The sequence below is a fragment of the Jaculus jaculus genome, chromosome 13 (genome assembly GCF_020740685.1).
Source record: "Jaculus jaculus isolate mJacJac1 chromosome 13, mJacJac1.mat.Y.cur, whole genome shotgun sequence".
NCBI classification, from domain to species: domain Eukaryota; kingdom Metazoa; phylum Chordata; class Mammalia; order Rodentia; family Dipodidae; genus Jaculus; species Jaculus jaculus.
Window position 1 is genome coordinate 86,928,823 of NC_059114.1, and position 18,575 is coordinate 86,947,397.

The 18,575-nt window shown below is 43.8% G+C and overlaps 1 protein-coding gene across 1 annotated transcript in view; it reads left to right on the top strand.

Annotated features, from left to right (window-relative positions):
• The window catches only part of Marchf11 (membrane associated ring-CH-type finger 11), a 107,406-nt gene that overhangs the window by 23,410 nt on the left and 65,421 nt on the right, over positions 1-18,575 (top strand). The gene's annotated exons all lie outside the window — the stretch shown is intronic.

Genomic DNA, 18,575 nt, shown 5'->3' on the forward strand with positions numbered 1-18,575 from the left:
ATGTCTGGAGTTCATTTGCAGTGGCTGGAGGCCCTGGTGTGCCCATTCTCTCTCTCCCTCTTAGCCTCTTTCTTTGTCTGTCACTCTCAAATAAATAAATAAAAATCAACAAAAATTTAAAAAAATAATTTAAAAAATTATTTAATAGATGGAGGGGGAGGGGAAAGGGAGAAAGAGAGAGAGAGAGAGTGGGTGTAGCAGGGCCCCTAGCCACTGCAAATGCTGAATGTGCCACCTTGTGCATCTGGCTTATGTAGATACTGGGAAATTGAACCTGGGTCCTTAGGCTTCACAGCCATTTCTCCAGCCTTTTCCTTCATTTTTGATGCTGGAACATTGCTATGAACTTCTTAGAACTACTTGTGCCGCATTCCAGATGGCTTAGTGTGTTGTGTGTCTATTTTCCTTTGTCTTGTGGCATTTTATAATTTCTCTTTAATTCATGTGTTATTCATGAGCATGCTGTTGAATTATTAAGTAGTTTGAATTTTTCTTAAATTCTCCCTATTAATGATTTTGTAGTGTCATGTCAATGTGGTTGGAACTTTTTTTGTGGCCTGACGTGATCTGTTCTGGAGAATATCCCATATACCTTCAAAAATAATGTGTAGTTGGATGGAAATTGGCACATGCCTGTGAGGTCCTATTTTGTCTAGTTTAAAGTCTGACGTTTACTTATTAAGTTACGTCAGTGCTTTTTGTCATTTATGTCAATTCTAGCCATTGCTGAATGTGGGACAGCGTAGTTCTGCTATTGGTGCCTTAGGCTAGCCCTCGCTTCAGCCCATGACACTCCCTTTAGACATGTAAATACTCTGGTGACTGCATCCATGTTTATAGATGTTAGCACATCTCGATGGACTGATTCTTTTTCAACTTACAATGACCTCCTTTGTGTCTTTTCATATTTGTGCACTCAAGTCACCTTTAAACCTGATTTAAATAGTTAAATTCAGGGTTTCATGCATGCTAGGCAAGTGCTCTACTTCTGAGTTACATCCGCACCCCTACTGTAAAGGATTTTAGGTGACCAAATAAATACACAAATGCATCGACTGTAACATGAAGATGTACAAATAGTACTTAGGCCTTTAAAAGCTGTTATATATTTTGGGGCCAAGATAGATTTGAGACCTTAAAAAGCTAAACATGGGGCTGGAGAGATGACTTAGTGGTTAAGGTGCTTGCCTGCAAAGCCAAAGGACCCAGGTTCGATTCCCCAGGACCCACATAAGCCAGATGCACAAGGGGGCGCATGCTTCTGGAGTTCGTTTGCAGTGGCTGGAGGACCTGGCACACCCATTCTCTTTCTCTTTCTCCCTGCCTATTTCTGTCTTTCTCTCAAATAAATAAATAAAATAAAATATTTTTGAAAAGCTAACAATTATAATAACATCATAAATCCAAATGGTTAATTTATAATCAGATATTCTAGTGGTCTATGTTTTAGTTTGGTCAGCTCGAAAAAGTATTCTCTATTATATTTTTATATGATAAGAAAAAAATGCCATGTTACTTACTAAGTGGCTCTTTCATCAGCAAACCACAGACAGTAAGAGAAATAAACACACAGTAAATTGAAACCTGTTTTGTATGATCAATAAAATGTTTTCAGCAGTTAAAATTTCATCCAAATGTTCTGTTTACTAATTTGTGTGACAATAATGTAATAATTAAGGTGATTAATGTTGTAATAAAAGGTTAGTACAAAACTGGGGCAGTTTTCAGTGAAGTAACATAAAATTTCATTGAGTGAAGAAAGAAATGATTACATTCAAATGCCTCTAAATAGCACGTTGTGTATCAAAGTGTATTCATTTAACCATTTCTTCACAGATTCCCCCTGTCATAAGATTACTTATTCCCACAAGAAACGAAGAAAATATTAGATACTGATAAGGGCAGTTTTAGTTTATAGTTTGAAGACAAAACCCCAACTTCAAATAAAGTGCTAACTGTGTATAGTTGGCAGTTTTATGGATATGAGAAATAATACAGAGCTTCTTATCAGTTGTGAGTCAGAATTTGGCCAGTACTTGAGAGTAAGAGAGCTCATTTCTCAAATCTTATCAGAGCATCTAATAATGGAATCTCTTCTATATGTTTGATCAAAACCAAACACTGTCAGCGAGATGACTATACAGTGAATAAATCATATAATCATTACCTTTTATGCTAAATGCATACAGAACTTAGTACAAAGAAAATACACGTTTTTCATATACATCTGTGTGGATTAGAACTCACTTCATTGAGTAGCCAATAGCATTGGAAGGTTTGTAGATTTAACAGGGGTTTGTTGAAGCAAACCTTAATGTAACATTTGCGGGATTGAAATATTTTATTTATTTATTTATTTATTTATTTATTTATTTATTTGAGAGCGTTAACAAATGATAATTGAGAGTGGTTTGTGGCAAAAGGTTAAGAATATGATAAAACATCTTCCCATGCACATACTTGCAGGCTAACTATGAGCTCTGTGAGCTCAGGAAAGGATGCATATATTATATGCTTTGCACTGCAATATGATCAGGAGCTCTGGAGTCAGTGACAATATTAACAGCTGTCACCTACTGAGCTCCGATGTGTCAGGCACGTTGCAGTGTGCTCACTAGGAGCACTGTACATGACATGCCATGAGAATGACCTGCTCAAAGAAGGATCCCTTAGCTTGTGTCAGAGTCTGGGAGTTTGAAAAGCATAAATAAGTCTGGGAAAACTGAGGCAACATCCCCATCCAGGCATTTAGGGGCTGGGATCCTTGTTCACGCGGCGGTACTTGACACTGTGAGATTTGGAGTGTCTTATGAAGTACTTGGTTGTTTTGAACTACAGAGTCATAGAGAAAACAGAATGTTGTTAAAATTTAAGTAATTGAGATAATGCAAAAACAATATAGCAAAACTAGATAATCGTGTTCTTTACCTCCCAGGCTCTGCCTCAACACAGTTGGGCTCCCAGTGGCGATCACAGGGAAAAGGCCCGGCCCGTAGCTTTGTCAGACTTTGGGAAATGCATTTCCATGTGCATACACTTGTGTGTGCACTTAATTTTATGCCCCCTTCCTGTGTGAAACATATTGCTTTTCTTTGTAACTTTGTTTACCTGGCAGTCGATCAGCACTGAGGGCCTTTCATATTTTCAACCATTGCATTGTATTATTTATTAGTCATATAACAGTGCATTTCATAGTTTTCCTAAAGCAGGATATTGGTTGGATTTAACGTGTCACTGCTATAGCTCTGGCACAGCAAGCTCAGCACACACACTGCTTGCACTATGCGGACCTGGGTCATCTGGGGGCGTGCTGCATCCGGGGCATCTGCACCCCTGAATGAAGTCTTCTCACATGGTTGCAGTCTCCTGCCGTCAGCCCTGTGCATTTCTGTCAGCAGCAGGCCAGCGCTCCCTTTCCCATAACCTCATGGATGAGGAAATCATAAAATAATCAGCTGTGAATAAATTATTAATGCCACATAAAAGAGATACTGGGCTATTTTAGTTTTCATTCCTCTGACTGGAGAGGTTGGGCATTATCTTCTGAGATGACTGGCTGTTGACATCTGCGTGTGTATGTGAGAGAGAGAGAGAGTGAGTGTGAGAGAGAGAGAGCTCCGTGTTTATATCCTTTCCCTGTTGTGTTATTTTTCACTGTGACAAAATAACCACAGAAATCAAAGGCTGCTGAGAACTCAATAGTAAAAGACTTCCAACATACCCCCCCACTACCAAAAAAAAAAAAAAAAATTCAGGGCACATTGCAGAAGAGAATGTCAGCGTCACAGGGTGGTAAGGTATATCCAGAGGCACTGCCCTCCACCTCCTCCCAGAGACTGGCTGCTGCGTTCCTGACTCCCCAGTGGATACCCAGAATCCCATGGAGAAGGACCCTCAGGGGAATGGGTGTGGGGGAGCGGTCACCTAAGAGTATAACCTGGTGGGAAATGCCACAGTGGTGCCGCGTTCACGTATCGGAATAGAAAGCGTCACTTTAGCTCACGGTTTTGGAGGGCTCCAGCCCACCAGGGTCGGGGAAGGAATGGTGGCATAGCCCCTTCCTGTGGCGGCATGAGCCTGTAGTGGCCACTTCTCCCTTGGTGACCAACCAGGAAGCAGAGAACTCACACTGGAACCACAAGTAAGCCCACCTCCAGCGGCCGGGCTGCCCAGTGGTCCCACAGCTCTTCCAAACAGCGCACCACTTAGGGCACGCCTTCTCTGCTTCTCACTTGGACAAAAACCCCTTCCAGATTTGTGGGTATGAACTAAAACCACCAATTTTGAACACAGCTCCCTGTGCACGTAGAATTGTGAGTGCTCAGTTTGGTCTCCCTACTACACTGTGAGGGCCTTTTTTGTTTGTTTGTTTGTTTTGTTTGTTTGTTTTCTGAGATAGGGTCTCACACTAGCCTGGGCTGACCTGGAATTCACTATGTAGCCATGTAGTCTCAGGGTGGCCTCGAACTCTCGGCGATCCTCCTACCTCTGCCTCCCAAGTGCTGGGATTAAAGGCGTGCGCCACCACGCCCGGCTGTTGTGCCTTCTTCATAGTGACTGGCCAGGTGCAGAAAGAACATTGGAGAATGCACTGGTCAAGACAGTTGAACAGGATGGCTTGGTGGCATCACGTCATTTTGTATGACACACAAGAGACTGAATTACCTTCTTTAAACTTACACTATGTGTGGTCCATATGGCGTTACTGGTGATAAGTCACGGTAGTGAGCAGAGAGGCACATTCTGCTCAGAGATATCACTGTTAGCTGCAGGCGGTGAGGGAATGCCTGAGTCCTCTTACCAGCGTATCTTAGTATCTATCAGATTTACTCTTCACCAAGTAGAGGAAGCCGAATGGAGAAATGATGCCAGTTCCTGCAACTGGATTCATCTGGACTGCTTCACCCATGAAGCTTTGGGGGGAATAATGAGCGCCTTGGCTCCATTCAAGCGTATGATTGGTTAGGAGGAGGATGTTGGGAATTCTCTGCAGGCTGCTGGGAAAAGTCATATTCTGGGTTTTTGCAAACCTGTTTTTCCCATCTTAGTTGAGAAGTGATCATGACAAAACTACTGGTTTTACACAAACCCAAACTAGGTGTTGAGAAAATTGGACTGGGTTGTTTTAAAAGATGAGTTAATTACAGTCTGAAATGATTTGTGACATAGTTTTGATAAAATTTATTACTCTTGGGCTGGAGAGATGGTTTAGCGGTTAAGCACTTGCCTGTGAAGCCTAAGGACCCCGGTTCGAGGCTCGGTTCCCCAGGTCCCACGTTAGCCAGATGCACAAGGGGGCGCACGTGTCTGGAGTTCGTTTGCAGAGGCTGGAAACCTGGCGCGCCCATTCTCTCTCCTTCTATCTGTCTTTCTCTCTGTGTCTGTCGCTCTCAAATAAATAAATAAAAAATTAAAAAAAATTTATTACTCTTACACCAGTGGCATACAAAAGTGAGTTGTGATGATGTTTTTTGGACCTTGGCCCATGCTCTTGGAACAAAGCTCATCTTTTGAGAGAAACAGAAATTCTGTGTTAGACGGGTGGGTGGGCATGTGGAACCGCCTGGCCCGCTTTGTCCTCATTCCTGTGTTTTCACACTGGTAGATGCAAAGATGCATTTGGTAAAAGCCACTTATTCCTAATAGAATGGGGAGATAGAAATAAAAATATAAAGCTCACCTCACATCCTGCTCGTGCTTCATGAATGAGGTCCTGGCAATGCAGCAGTCAACGTGGGGAGCGCGCGTGGCCTCTGCCATCTGCACTGTCACTTGAAATTGTTTAGGAAGTGCTAACTAATGAGGAGAGGACAAAGCCATCGTTACCTCAAAAGTGCCCTTTCCCAACATTCACATCAGTGGGGAATATTACTTCTCTTCGCCCCAAGAGTCTAACAAAATGAAAAGACCCTTGTGATTTTATTTGCATTTTTGGTTCATGGGAAGATTGTTTTCATATGTTTACTGGCAATGTCAGGATAGAAAGGCACACGTGATCATAACTGGATTCCTGGAATGAAAAACTGGGTTTATTACCACCATTCAGTAGCTCCGAATGCCTGTATGTGTGCATTCACACACACACACATTCATACACACACCACACACACAAACACTCACACAGAGGCACATAGACCTGCACACACATATGCACACATACACATACACACTCTTGAATAAAGGATGTGAGACTAAAGATGGCTACTTTTTTTATCTTGCCAGGAGATGAAAACATATTAGATAACTGTGAAGGAATGGGGTGTGGCAAGAGTGGTTCTGGGGGAAAAAATCTGTGCCCTGGGTGTAGTTATGCTTGTGAAGAGTGGCCTGTGAGTGTCAGCCTGAATACAAAAATGTACACCTCTTTGTCTTGGCAGTCCCCCCTCAAGGGATTTACTCTACAGATAAAATTATCTGCGTCTGAAAAGATGTGTTTATGAGGATATTGATTTTAGCTTTGTGTGTTATATAGCTATAGGGGAGCGACCCAGATACTACCCATAAAGACCGGTGAATAGTTATGTAAATTATGGCAATAAAGTGGATGACTATGAAGCCTATAATTGTACTGACTTGGACCATTTCCCACGCCCTACTGAAGAGATGGAAAAATCAGGTTATAGAACACTTGTGTGTTCTTGTTCCAGTGGTAGATGTAGACAGTTAAATGCCTACATATAACACACACACACACACACACACACACACACACACACACACATATATATATATATATATATATGTATGTATGAACAAAGGAAAATAGTGAAAAACTTTGCCAACTATTGACATTATTAATGAAAAGCTGAGAAGACACATGTAAGTATGTGGCTGGGGAGAAATAGGGACTATTAACAAGTAGCTCTTCTGGCTATGGGCTTCAGAAAAGGGGCGGGTCAGCTCTGCAAGAAAGGTCGGCCAGGAGCTCACACAGCAGAAGGCACTTGAATCAACTCGCTTAGTAATATTAGGTGGAGCAAATGGGACTGCGTGCCAAGTATGGAGAGCAGTCCATATTCTCACTTGGTCAGCCCAGGCTAGTGTAAGACCCTATCTCAGAAAACCAAAAATAAATACATAAATAAATAGCACTCACAGTGTAATAGGGAGGCAAAACTGAGCACACACAATCCTACGTATGCAGGGAGCTGTGTTCAGAATTGGTGGTTTTAGTTCATACCCACAAATCCAGAAGGGGTTTTTGTCCAAGTGAGAAACAGAGAAGGCATGCCCTAAATGGTGAGCTGTTTGGAAGAGCTGTGGGACCACTGGGCAGCAAGCCACTGGAGGTGGGTTTACTTCTGGTTCCAGTGTGAGTTCTCTGCTTCCTGGTTGGTCACCAAGGGAGAATTTTATCCTACAATGTTCAATGTACAATGGGAGGTGCTGTATTCGGTACTGAGAGTCTCACTGGAATCATTCATTTGGACTCAAGTACCTGAGTGGCTCCTGGGGAATTTCACCCTGGAGTTACTTGACAGATGTGCCCCACAGGCTGTGGTAGTACTGAGGAAGGACACCTGTCTGAGTTGTGAGTGTGGGGAGTAAGGGTGGGAGAGTAAGAGGCTATAGACAAGATGTTTCTGGAAGAGCTGACATGAGATGACCCTCAGAGGATGAGCTCCCTATGTGGAGAGTAAGCGACACTGAGAGAAGCCATGTATGTGCACGTATGTCTCTCTTGTACTTTACCTTGATACCTGCAGCTCACTGACAGGTCAGGTGTCTCATCTGTGTAGAAATCCCAGTACTTTTTGTCCTTGCAGAGACAGCACAGACTCTTGGCCTTGCCCATGGAGACCAATTTACCTGCCCCCTGTTCTGCATCACCTCACATTATGCTTTTAAGGTGAATTGATTTGTGAGTTTGGGGAGTCAAGAAACACATCGCACCCCACTTTTACTTTCTCCAGCCTCGTGATTATCTTCCAGGGCTTAGAAAGCCCAGCCTGTCCTGGTGGATTTTTGATAGTGTAACACCACAGACAGGCTAATTTATAAACAGGAGACATTTATTTGGCTCACGGTTCTGGAGGCTGGGAAGCCCACAATCAAGAAGTAGCATTGGGGGCTGCAGAGATGGCTTCGTGGTTAAGGCACTTGCCTTAACCCAGGTTCCATGCATCTGGAGTTCATTTGCAGCCCATTCTCTCTATCTGCCTCTCTCTCTCTCTGTCTCCAATAAACAAATAAATAAAAAAAAATATATATATATTTTTGTTTTTTTGAGGTAGGGTCTCACTCTAGTCCAGGTTGACCTGGAATTAACTATGGAGTCTCAAGGTGGCCTTGAACTTTCGGCAGTTCTACCACTGCCTCCCAAGTGCTGGGATTAAAGTCATGTGCCACAATGCCTAGCTCAAATATTTTTTTTTTTTAAAAAAGAACTAGCATTGGTAGAATGCTGGGGGAGGGAGCCCTGAAGTCTAGTGAGGGTCTTCCTGATCCAAATCAGCACCCTCCCGAGCACGTATGAGGTAGAGAAACTGAGCCAAGCTCATCCCTGTCTCAGAAGCTCTCTCCTTGGGTAACCAGTCTGAAACTATTCATGGTGGCATCTCTTAGAAGTCTTGCTTCTCAACATGGTTGTGATGGCCGTTGAGTTTCAGTGTGGGCTTGCGAGGGGACAGTCAGCCCACAGACTGTGTTGCGACATCCAGGCTGTGCGTAGTCCAGACTTCAGCCTGAGCTGGTCTCGTGGCTTCTTGGAGTCTTTCCTCACAATCAGCCGTTATATTTCTTTTTGATAGTAGACTCTTTCAGTTTTTTTCCTCTATGACTCATAGACAGTAAAGTGAAAAATCTAATGTGTATCGCTTGGCAAATCCATCACCAGTATAAACACATGTCACAATATGAGTTGGTTTAATCCCTTTTAAAAAAATTAAGTGTTTTTATTTATTTATTTGAGAGAGGAGGGAAACATGGGTATACCAGGGCTCCTGTTCTTGCAAACAGATTCCAGACACATGTGCCACTTTGTGCATCTGGCTTTCCATGGGTAATTGGGAATTGAACCTGAGCCATCAGTCTTTACCACCAAGTGCCTTTAGCCACTGAGCAATCTCCTCAGCCCATGTTTAATTCTTAACAGACTCCTAGGTTGTCTCTCAGAAGATAACACCTTAAGTATAACATCTATCAAGATAAATTATTATTTGTATAGAGACCTTAAGTAAATGGAGTTTTCTGTTTGTTTTTTTTTTTAAATTTTGTCTTGGGTTCCTGATGCTGAACATTGTACATCATCTACATGGTGGAGTGTAACGGGTGCTTGCTCTTTGCATGCTGGGAAGTATTCCACAGCATGGTGATGCTCTTTTTATGTGTTGCTCCTCTTTGGACTTGTTGTTCCACACGTGGATGAATCACAAGAGAATGAGAATGCGTATAATCCCATCAGCTGCTACTTCGCTGGCCTAAACAAGTCCCGTGGTTGAGTCCAAAACACAAAACTAATCAGGGCGCACACTTCTTGCTGGGAAGCTGGGGAACCACAGAGTTCTGTGGTGAAGGAACGAGGTGAAGCATTTGGATCCTAATGCAGCCAGTGGCACCCGGTCACAGGGCGTAGCTACGGCGTTCCTAAGGGTGGTTTTCATAGATTCCGCCAACGGCTCTTAGAGTGTGTGCATAACGTGTGCTCCTTGGTGGTGCTGGAGAAAGCAGCTGCTCTGCTTTTTTCCCAGTACGTGGCATTGAATTCTTATGAATTTTTCATTCTAACCACAGCAACCAGGAATAGGATGCTTTAAAAGGTTTCCTCCTCATCTTAACTTTCCATTACCCATTTTCATCATTTTTACTTAGATCCTAAATCCTTAAAAAAAAAAAAAGATGCACTTTTTTTTGTCGCTCCAAGAAGTTTTACTTTACCTAGGTATTTGGGTGTTTGGTATGCTTCCTGGGGAAACACACACAGATATGTCTACACCCCAGAGAGAGCACATTTGACAGACCATAGTATGATTACTACAAAATCCACCTTGGTGAACCAGTGAGTTAACAGGGGGTTCCCTACAGAGCATGGGGGAGAGGTGATTCCCAGGAGTTGGGCGAGTGGTTCCTTACAGGAGCTCAGGATGACTCAGCTGCTCCTTCCCCACTGAAGAGGTCCCCCCAGCACTGTGAAGCTTCAGGCTCGCAGGAGCCCCTGGGCTCACTCACTGGGTGGAGAGTCTCCTTCCTATCTCAGAAGTTGATTTGTGGACCTTGTAGACTTTAGGAGTTTCCTGAGATTATGAGATGTTTAGTTCTTAAGTCTCATGAGGGTTTCTCCTCCCTCCAGGTGGAAATATATATATGTATGTATGTGTATATGTATATGTATATGTATATGTATATGTATATGTATATGTATATGTATATGTATATGTATTATTGACAACTTCTATACTTACAGACAACAAACCATGGTATTTCCCTCCCCTCCCCCACTTTCCCCTTCATAACTCTGCTCTCCACCCTATCCCCTCCCTCTCTCCATTAGTCTCTCGTTTAATTTGATGTCATCATAAAAGGTGCACTTTTTAAGTGACTTTCTGAGAAGACCTTACTTATATTCCATGGAAGGTCTTGGAAATTGCGGGCCGGCTGGGGCGGGGGTCAGCACTAAGGATAAGTTGGGACGGTGGGTCAGGCGATGGGGGAGGCCTGCATGCCAGCGTGGGTGCTGTGGACGCAGTAAAGGTGACCTAGAGGAAGACGGCTGAGAGAGGAGATGGGAGTCAGTGCGGAACCGCAGCCTGTCGTTTCCCACGCGGGGCGTGGCGGTTGAGGGCGTGGATCTGCCATGCCACAGCTCCGTTTTCCTGTCTCTCCTCATCTGCTCGCGATGTCACCTTGGAGCAGATTTTCGAACTCTCAGCCTCCTGGACTCCTGGGCTCTCACGGGAAGATAAGAATCGTAGTAATTGCATCATTGGGTTTTGGCAGGGTGAGAGGGGGAGGGGGCGTTAGGCAGAATGATTCACAGGAGACATGCAGCAGAGTGACAGAGTGGAAGAAAGGACTCAATGGATGTCAGCTGCGTTTGCTGATGTTTTAAACAAAGGGCTTTATAGTGTGACAGAGATGACGTACGTCGTGATTCAAGGTGCTCTCGGAAGGCCTTGTAGGACAGGCGATCAGAATCTGCTGCCGGGGCTGTGCATGCGCCAGTGCGGTCTCGGCGCAGGGCTCCTCCTTGTGAGAAAAGTAACCTGAGCACGGTGGAGATACGCCTACTCTGATGAACTCGAGATTGAACTCTGGTGCTTCTTTTGTCCTCCCTGTCTCCCTGCTTCTCTTTCCCTTTCCCCTGCCCTCTCATTCACTCTCTTATCAGCATGTCTAACTTCGTTTTCTGCTTATCCTTTCTAAGCTAGAACTTCTAATTCTCCCGTGGCGTCTACCCACCTACACAGTACCATGGCGTAAGGCAACCGGCTTCGGAAACACGGCTGTAAGTGTCCTTCCCCACTAGCTGGACGGTTTTCACACTAGTTTACCATTTTAAAACTAAGTGGGGGCTGTTGCTGGTCCTCCCAGCTTAGTTACCGGGCCAAAAATCAAAGGATTTGGAAAACCAATGGATCCCAGTTTCCCTGCTTTTCACAGTCTGATGCACCAGCACTTTGAATGAGTTTCAGGTTTTGAGCCTGCAGAAGAAATGACTGTGAATCATATCCTCCAAATCTACAAGATGATCATGCGGGGGAAGGGAGCCTTGACGTCCTGCTCCTTCAGGTCACTTTCCTGTTCTCCACACCATCAAAGTCAGGCAGGATTCTGCACTTCTGAGCTGGCAGCTAAAGGAAGACAGAGCACGCCTGCCACAAACAAAAAGCTGTGCTTAACTGTACCCCACTTCTTATTCTGGTGAGAGTCAGGTTATGAACGAAAGACATCAAGTTCCCTGAGTCAGGATGACTTGACGTGAAATGTACTGGTTATTGGGACACTGTCTGCTCCCTTGTTTTCATATAACAATTAGAAACAAAACTCTGCCCATGTGGTACCACAATCTGATAACATCATCACCCTCTAGTGATGAGGAGGCTGTCCTATGTCCCAATTATTTTGATTATTTATAAAACCAAGCAAGGTGTTTTATTTGTTAAAATTATGCCCTTAACAGAAAACGCTCCCTGCCTCATAAATCTGGATGCTGTACTCTGCTTATTGAATTTGGTATGCGTGCTGGAGACATTGGCATTGGGGATACATGATTTGAAATGCTTCCACAAAAAAAAAAAACCCTCTAGACGATTTAGAAAAATATGAACAAAACTGAGCTAGAGTGGAAAGAAATTTACAACTAGGGCCCACTTGAGGTGCATGCCGTATGAGCACTGAAACATGGAGACCGTGGTTCTCTGAAGTGCCCATACACATTTATTTGGATAAAATGAGAAGAAATGGCATTGTTTATGTATTTTTTTTCCCAAATCAGTATTGGTAGAATTGTCTTTTCAATTGTATATAGTTCAGGTGTATTTGGACTTTTATGCTCCAATCACTTTTTCGTTCACAAAGAACAGTTATAGTCAGCTAGCACTGTGTAACAAAATTCATGGGGTGGAGGCTTGGAGAAGAGAAATTGGCCACTCAGAACTCTGGAGGCTGGAGAGGCTGAGGTCACAGGGTGTCTTGTTTGGTTCCTGGTAACCGCTCTCTTCACCACTTGATGGATGCCTCCTTCATCTGCATCTTTACATGGTGGATGAAGGAGGGAGAGGAGGTGGGGAAAGGGGGTGGTACAGGAAGGAAAAGGAGGAGGAGGAGGAGAGGAAGCTAGAGAGGAAGAGATTTTACAGAGCACAGTGTGATAGTATACTAGTGGTTTCATTTAATTTTACTTATGTGCTGAAGATCCTCTTTCCAAATATCGTTACATCGGGTGTTAAAACTTCAACACAGGAATTTGGAGAGTCGGTTGAAGCCATAGGGAGAACTTACTTCTGGGCATGCGGTCTCTGCAAAGCTAAGGCACCTCAGTTGCCACATGTATTAACATCTCAGAAAGTGTATTGATTTAGTTCACGAATTCCCCAGCCCCCATGGTTCCATAAGCTTGATAGAAAAGTCCAGAAATTTCTTGCTGTGTGTATTAACACATGTGCCTGTCTCCATTTCGTTGTCTCTAAGCATCGCCTAAAATAGCCTTTAGACTACTTGAAAGCAGCCTCTACATTAGCCCTAATGAGGACATTAACATAATAATAAAAATTAAAGAGTCGAAGAGGCTTCAAAGAACAAGGGAAGGATGATATCAGGAAAGGGGCCTTGCCGCAAGCCTTCTGTGAGAGACCTATGTGGCTAACCTGCTAGCCACAGAAGACACTGGACACCAGAGAAGCAAGGAGATGTGGAAGAGGTTCCCAATTTGGGATTTGAGGGTGCAAAAAGAACAGCAGTGTAGTGTAACCCTACAGTTAAGCAACCAGCTCCACACGCTGCATGCAGTATGAGTAATTAAGTTGCTTGGTCCTTTTCACTTCTCTGTGATCTTTGGCAATTTACAACAACGATTTTATCTTATTTATTTCATTTTGTAAAAATTTTAATTTTATTTATTTATTTTTAAAGAGAGCAAGAGAAACAAAGAGAGAGAGAGAGAGAGAGAGAGAGAGAGAGAGAGAGAGAGAGAGAGAGAGGGAGAGAATGGGCACACCAGGGCCTCCATTCATTGCAAACGAACTTCAGACACATGTGCCACCTTGTGTATTTGGCTTACATGGGTCCTGAGGAATCAAACCAGGGTCCTCTGGTTTTTTGTAGGCAAGTGCCTTAACCGCTAAGCCATCTCTGCAGCCCAACAAAGATTTTATTTTAAGGTACATAGGAGTTGCAAAGATGCTGCACAGAGCATATGAGCCCAGCGACCCTCCCCTGGTGTTGACGTTGTGTGACATTACTCCTGTCATAATTCAGAAATGACATTGGTGCACTATTGCTAAGCTCACCATTCACTATGATTTCACTGGTTTTCCTCAAATCGCCTCCCTTCCATAGTGTTCTGTTTCCCCACTGTAAAGTTAGCCTCCCTCCGGCATTTTCATAAGCTGTTCTCCTTTGAAACAAATCAAGAAATGCAAGTTACACTTGACGACAATCAGGGAAGGATTTTTTTTTTTTGATTGTTGTAAATGTATTCAGTCCCCTTCTCCTAACATGATGCGTAAGTGAACCCCTATTCCAAATTTAATCTTAACCCGATGGGAAGACGTTTTCTGCTCATTGTCCCCTTTATGCTCTTCCATCTGCTGTGTCCTTCAGCTTTGTCGGGTTTCTTTGTGTGCACATGGTGTTCGAAATCCAGATTAACACTGATCATCGTCTAGTTACCCCCATGCTTGTACTTAATTGTACTTAATTTAAATGTTTGCCCTCCGCCTAAAAGTTCAGATATGAGCTGAAAGTTATCTCTCATCACAGCGTTCTGCAACACGGGATTAGGGACTGTCTTTGGGTGCTGGGGTTCCTCAGTGGCTGCTGGATTGTGATAGAACGTCACGTGACTCGTCTCTGCCCTGCCGCGCTCACAGCGCACACTACAGCACGCCCCCGAATGCATGGTGTGGCTGAACGCTAAAGCCTCCGGATCAATCAAGCTGCAAGGAAACAAGAGGGGAGGATTAAGGGACGGGAAGGAGAGAGTGTCCATGGACACTGGTTGAACGGCTGGTGCTGGAGAGCCAAGGAGGAGGAGTGGTGCTGTCGGGAAGTGAGCGCCCGTGCTGGGGAGCTGGTGGGAGGTGGGCTGAGGCTGCGGGCTCGCCGGATCTGGTCCCCAAGGCGCACCTTGGTAATCGTCATCGTTAGCAGCACTGATGCTCATCTTGATATTTCAAAGCCGTCACGACCATTCCCGACTTTCTTTCCCCAAATTCATTTCGCAGCACTCAGCCTGGCTTTCTGAGTAATTACTACAGTATTTCAAAATTGTTTTGCATGCTCGCTACTTGGGTGTGAACTCCTCTCACTTGGAAACTCCTTGGGTGGAAGGTGCCATGTCTCGGGCATCTTTATAAATCAACAAATGTTTGCGGGGGTTTCAAAAATAAAGAATCGGGCTGGAGAAGATGGCTTAACAGTTAAGGTGTTTGCCTGCAAAGCCAAAGGACCCAGGTTCAATTCCCCAGAACCCATGCAAGCCAGATGCACAAGGAGGCGCATGCATCTGGAGTTTGTTTGCAGTGGTTGGAGGCCCTGGTATGCTCTCTCTCTCTCTCTCTCTCTCTCTCTTCCATTGGCTTCACCATTAGTCACATTTTGCAGGTGGGTCCACCGAAGCTTGGTAAGATTAAAATTTTATTTTAAACACTTGGCGAAAGACAAAGAACTGGGGACTTTAGCTGGCATCACTGAAATTAGTTGCTTTTGGGTAACTTGAAGGAATGGCCATCATTATGGCTAGGGATTGCTAGACTCAAGCAACTATGGTTTTGTTGTGATTTAATAATATAGTTATGCCCCCTCCCCCGCTCAGTGTTCATCTATTTACAAACGTTTGGTGTGCAAGATGGCATAATTGGAAGGGGATATGGACCTTCCAGAAACTGGTCCTAACCGAATGTCCATAGGTAATTTGTACTCTGCTCTGGCCCATGGTGTGACCCCTTTTTCCTGTTTTAGATCCTGTCATGATATGGTAACTTCACAGAGGCCAGATAAATGGGTCACCTGATATTGAACTTGAGGCTCTAAATTGTGAGCTAATTAAACTTTCACTCTCTGTAGAGTTAGTTGCCTCAGGTATTGTGTTGTAATAATGCAAGCCTGACTAACACATGAAGGGATCCATAAATGCAGCTGTCATACACGGATGTCCACCTAGATCAAACTGCAGGTCGAACATACTTAATCCAAACTGCACAGATTTGAAGCACTCCAAAATCTGCGAGTATTTGAGCATCAACATGATGGCAACAGGCATGATGGTGAAGTGTACACAGATTTTGTTTCATCTTTATAATTAGTAAAAGGTTATATAAAACTGTCACTAGCCTATGTGTATGTGATGCATATAAAACGCAAATTGATTTCATGTTCAGAACTTGGATCTCAACCCCCAAATATCTCATTCTGTGCATAGAAATATTCCAGATTGTGAAAAGATGACTCAAATCTGAAAGACTTCTGGTCTCAAGCATTTCAGTTAGGTGATATTCACCCTGTACTTCTGGAGTTCTTCTCGTATCTTGAAGGACCTTGCAGGGTGACCCAGGTGCAGCGTTCCAGAGGGGCTCTGTCGAACCTCTTAATGGGGATTCTGGCCCCCCTTCTGCACAGGCTTTGTTCCTCTTGCACCTAAGCATTCTGTTATTTCCTTCCTACTTTATTTATTTATTTATCTTGCTCCATTACTACTAGTCTTCCTAGCGTAAGCAAACATAAACAGAAAAAACAAATCTGAGCTGAAGAAAACACCTTTGTTAGTTGAGAAGCTGCCTGGGCCTTAGCTCTTACTTAGAACACTTCCCCTCCAAGGTTGCATGCTCACACCGGGGCGGTTTAAGGACTCCAGGGAAGTAGAACAAAGGATGTCCCTTCTGGACAGGGAGAATGTTGACATTTAGTGACCTGGGGAGCCAACTGCTGAGAGATGCAGAGGAAGAAGGAACCAGGTAGAGCGCACCAGGGCCCGAGACTTGCCTTGGCCTGTGGGCCAGCTCTAGCATGGGTAGAAAGACAGACAATGCCTCTGTTGGCCCAGCAATGAAGAAATGAAGTCACATGGCAGCTATTGTCAACTCTATGAGCATCCTCCACACTGACTTCCACAGTAGCTGCACCGGTTTTCCCTCCGTCAGGGAATGAGGGTTCCCCTTGCCCCCACACCCTGCCAGCGATTGTTTCCTAGGTTACCTTCATAACAGCCATTCTGAAAGGTCAGGTGGCATCTCAAAGTAGTTTTAATTTGCATTTCCCTGATGGCTGAGGATGTTGAACACTTTTAGGTAATTTATTAGTCGTTTATATTTCTTATTTGGGGAATGCTCTGTTCAGTTCTATGGCCTGTTTTTTAATTGGGTTGTTTTGTTTTATGTTTCGGGTTTTGTGTTCTTTGTATATGCCAGATATTAATCCTCTGTCAGATGCATAGCTGACAAAGATCCCATTCTGTAGGGTGCCTCTTTACCCAGTTGAACATTTTCTTTGTTTGGGTTGTAATTTCGTGAGGTCCCAGTTTTCGGTTTTTGCCCTTACTTATGACCTGAGCAACAGGGATTTCCCTTGAGTCCATTTCAGAAGGTCCTTCCTGTGCTTGTATCTTGACATGCACTCCCTACTTTCTCCACCAGCTTTTGCAGAGGTTCAGATCCTCTGTGAGGTTGGCATTGATTTCTGTGCAGGCTTGGAGACAAGAATCTAGTTTCATTCCTTCTGCATGTAGATATCCAGTTTTCCCAGCACCATGTGTTCAAGATGCTTTCTTCCAAAATGTATATTTGGAAACTATCAAAATTGTGATGGTTGTAGTTATGTGGACTTAGGCCAGAGTCCTCTGTTCTGTGAGGAGGTGCCCTTCCTTTCTCTATCCCATCTGGATGCCAGAAGGTTTTTTACTTTTCATAGAGGTCCACTAATTCATATTTATACATTTTGGGTATTCAATGTGGACTCTATTTCTTTCAATTTCTCCCTTTTTAAGAAATAAGAAATATTCATTTTAAATATTTATTTATTTGAGAGAGAGAAAGAACGAGGGAGGGAGGGAAAGAAAGAGAGAGAGAGAGAGAGAGAGAGAGAGAGAGAGAGAGAGAGAGAGAGAGAGAATGGGTGCTCAAGGGCCTTCAGCTGCTACAAACGAACTCTGGACACATGTGCCACCTTGTGTATCTATCTGGCTTACGTGGGTACTGGGGAATTGAACCTGGGTCCTTAGGCAAGTGCCTTAACTGCTAACTCATCTTTCCAGCCCCACAATTCCTCATTTTTGAAAATAAATTTTTGGCCTGGAGAGATGGCTTAGCAGTTAAAGTGTTTGCCTGCAAAGCTAACGGATCCCAGTCCAACTCTCCAGGACCCACATAAGCCAGATGCACAAGGGGCACATGCGTCTGGATTTTATTTGCAGTGTCTGGAGGCCCCTTCCCTCTTTTTCTCTCTCAACTAAATAAATAAAACACATGTTAAAAATAATAACTTTTTGTCCTTCTCTTTCTTCCTTTTCTTTCCCCCTCCTCCCTTCCCCCTCCTTTCCCTTCCCCTCACTTCCTCTCTCCCTTCATCCCTTCCTTCCTTCTCTGCCCTCTTTGTTCTGCTTTCTTGTTCTGGAATATCTGTTAAACATTTATGATGTTTCTGTACTATTATTTTCACAAAGTTTAAAACTTTTTCTTCCCTCTCTGCCTCTTATCTCGGGCTTCTTTCATGCTTTTGAGCCCTCTGGGGTTCTAACTTTGTTGCATTTAAAACTTTTAAATTATTTATTTATTTATTTGAGATAGAGAGAGGGGGAGAGAGAAAGAGAGAGCTAGAGAGAACAGGCACTCCAGGGCCTCCCGCTACTGCAAACAAACTGCAGACACATGCGCCACTTTGTGCATCTGGCCTTACTTGGGTACTAGGGACTTGAACCCAGGCTG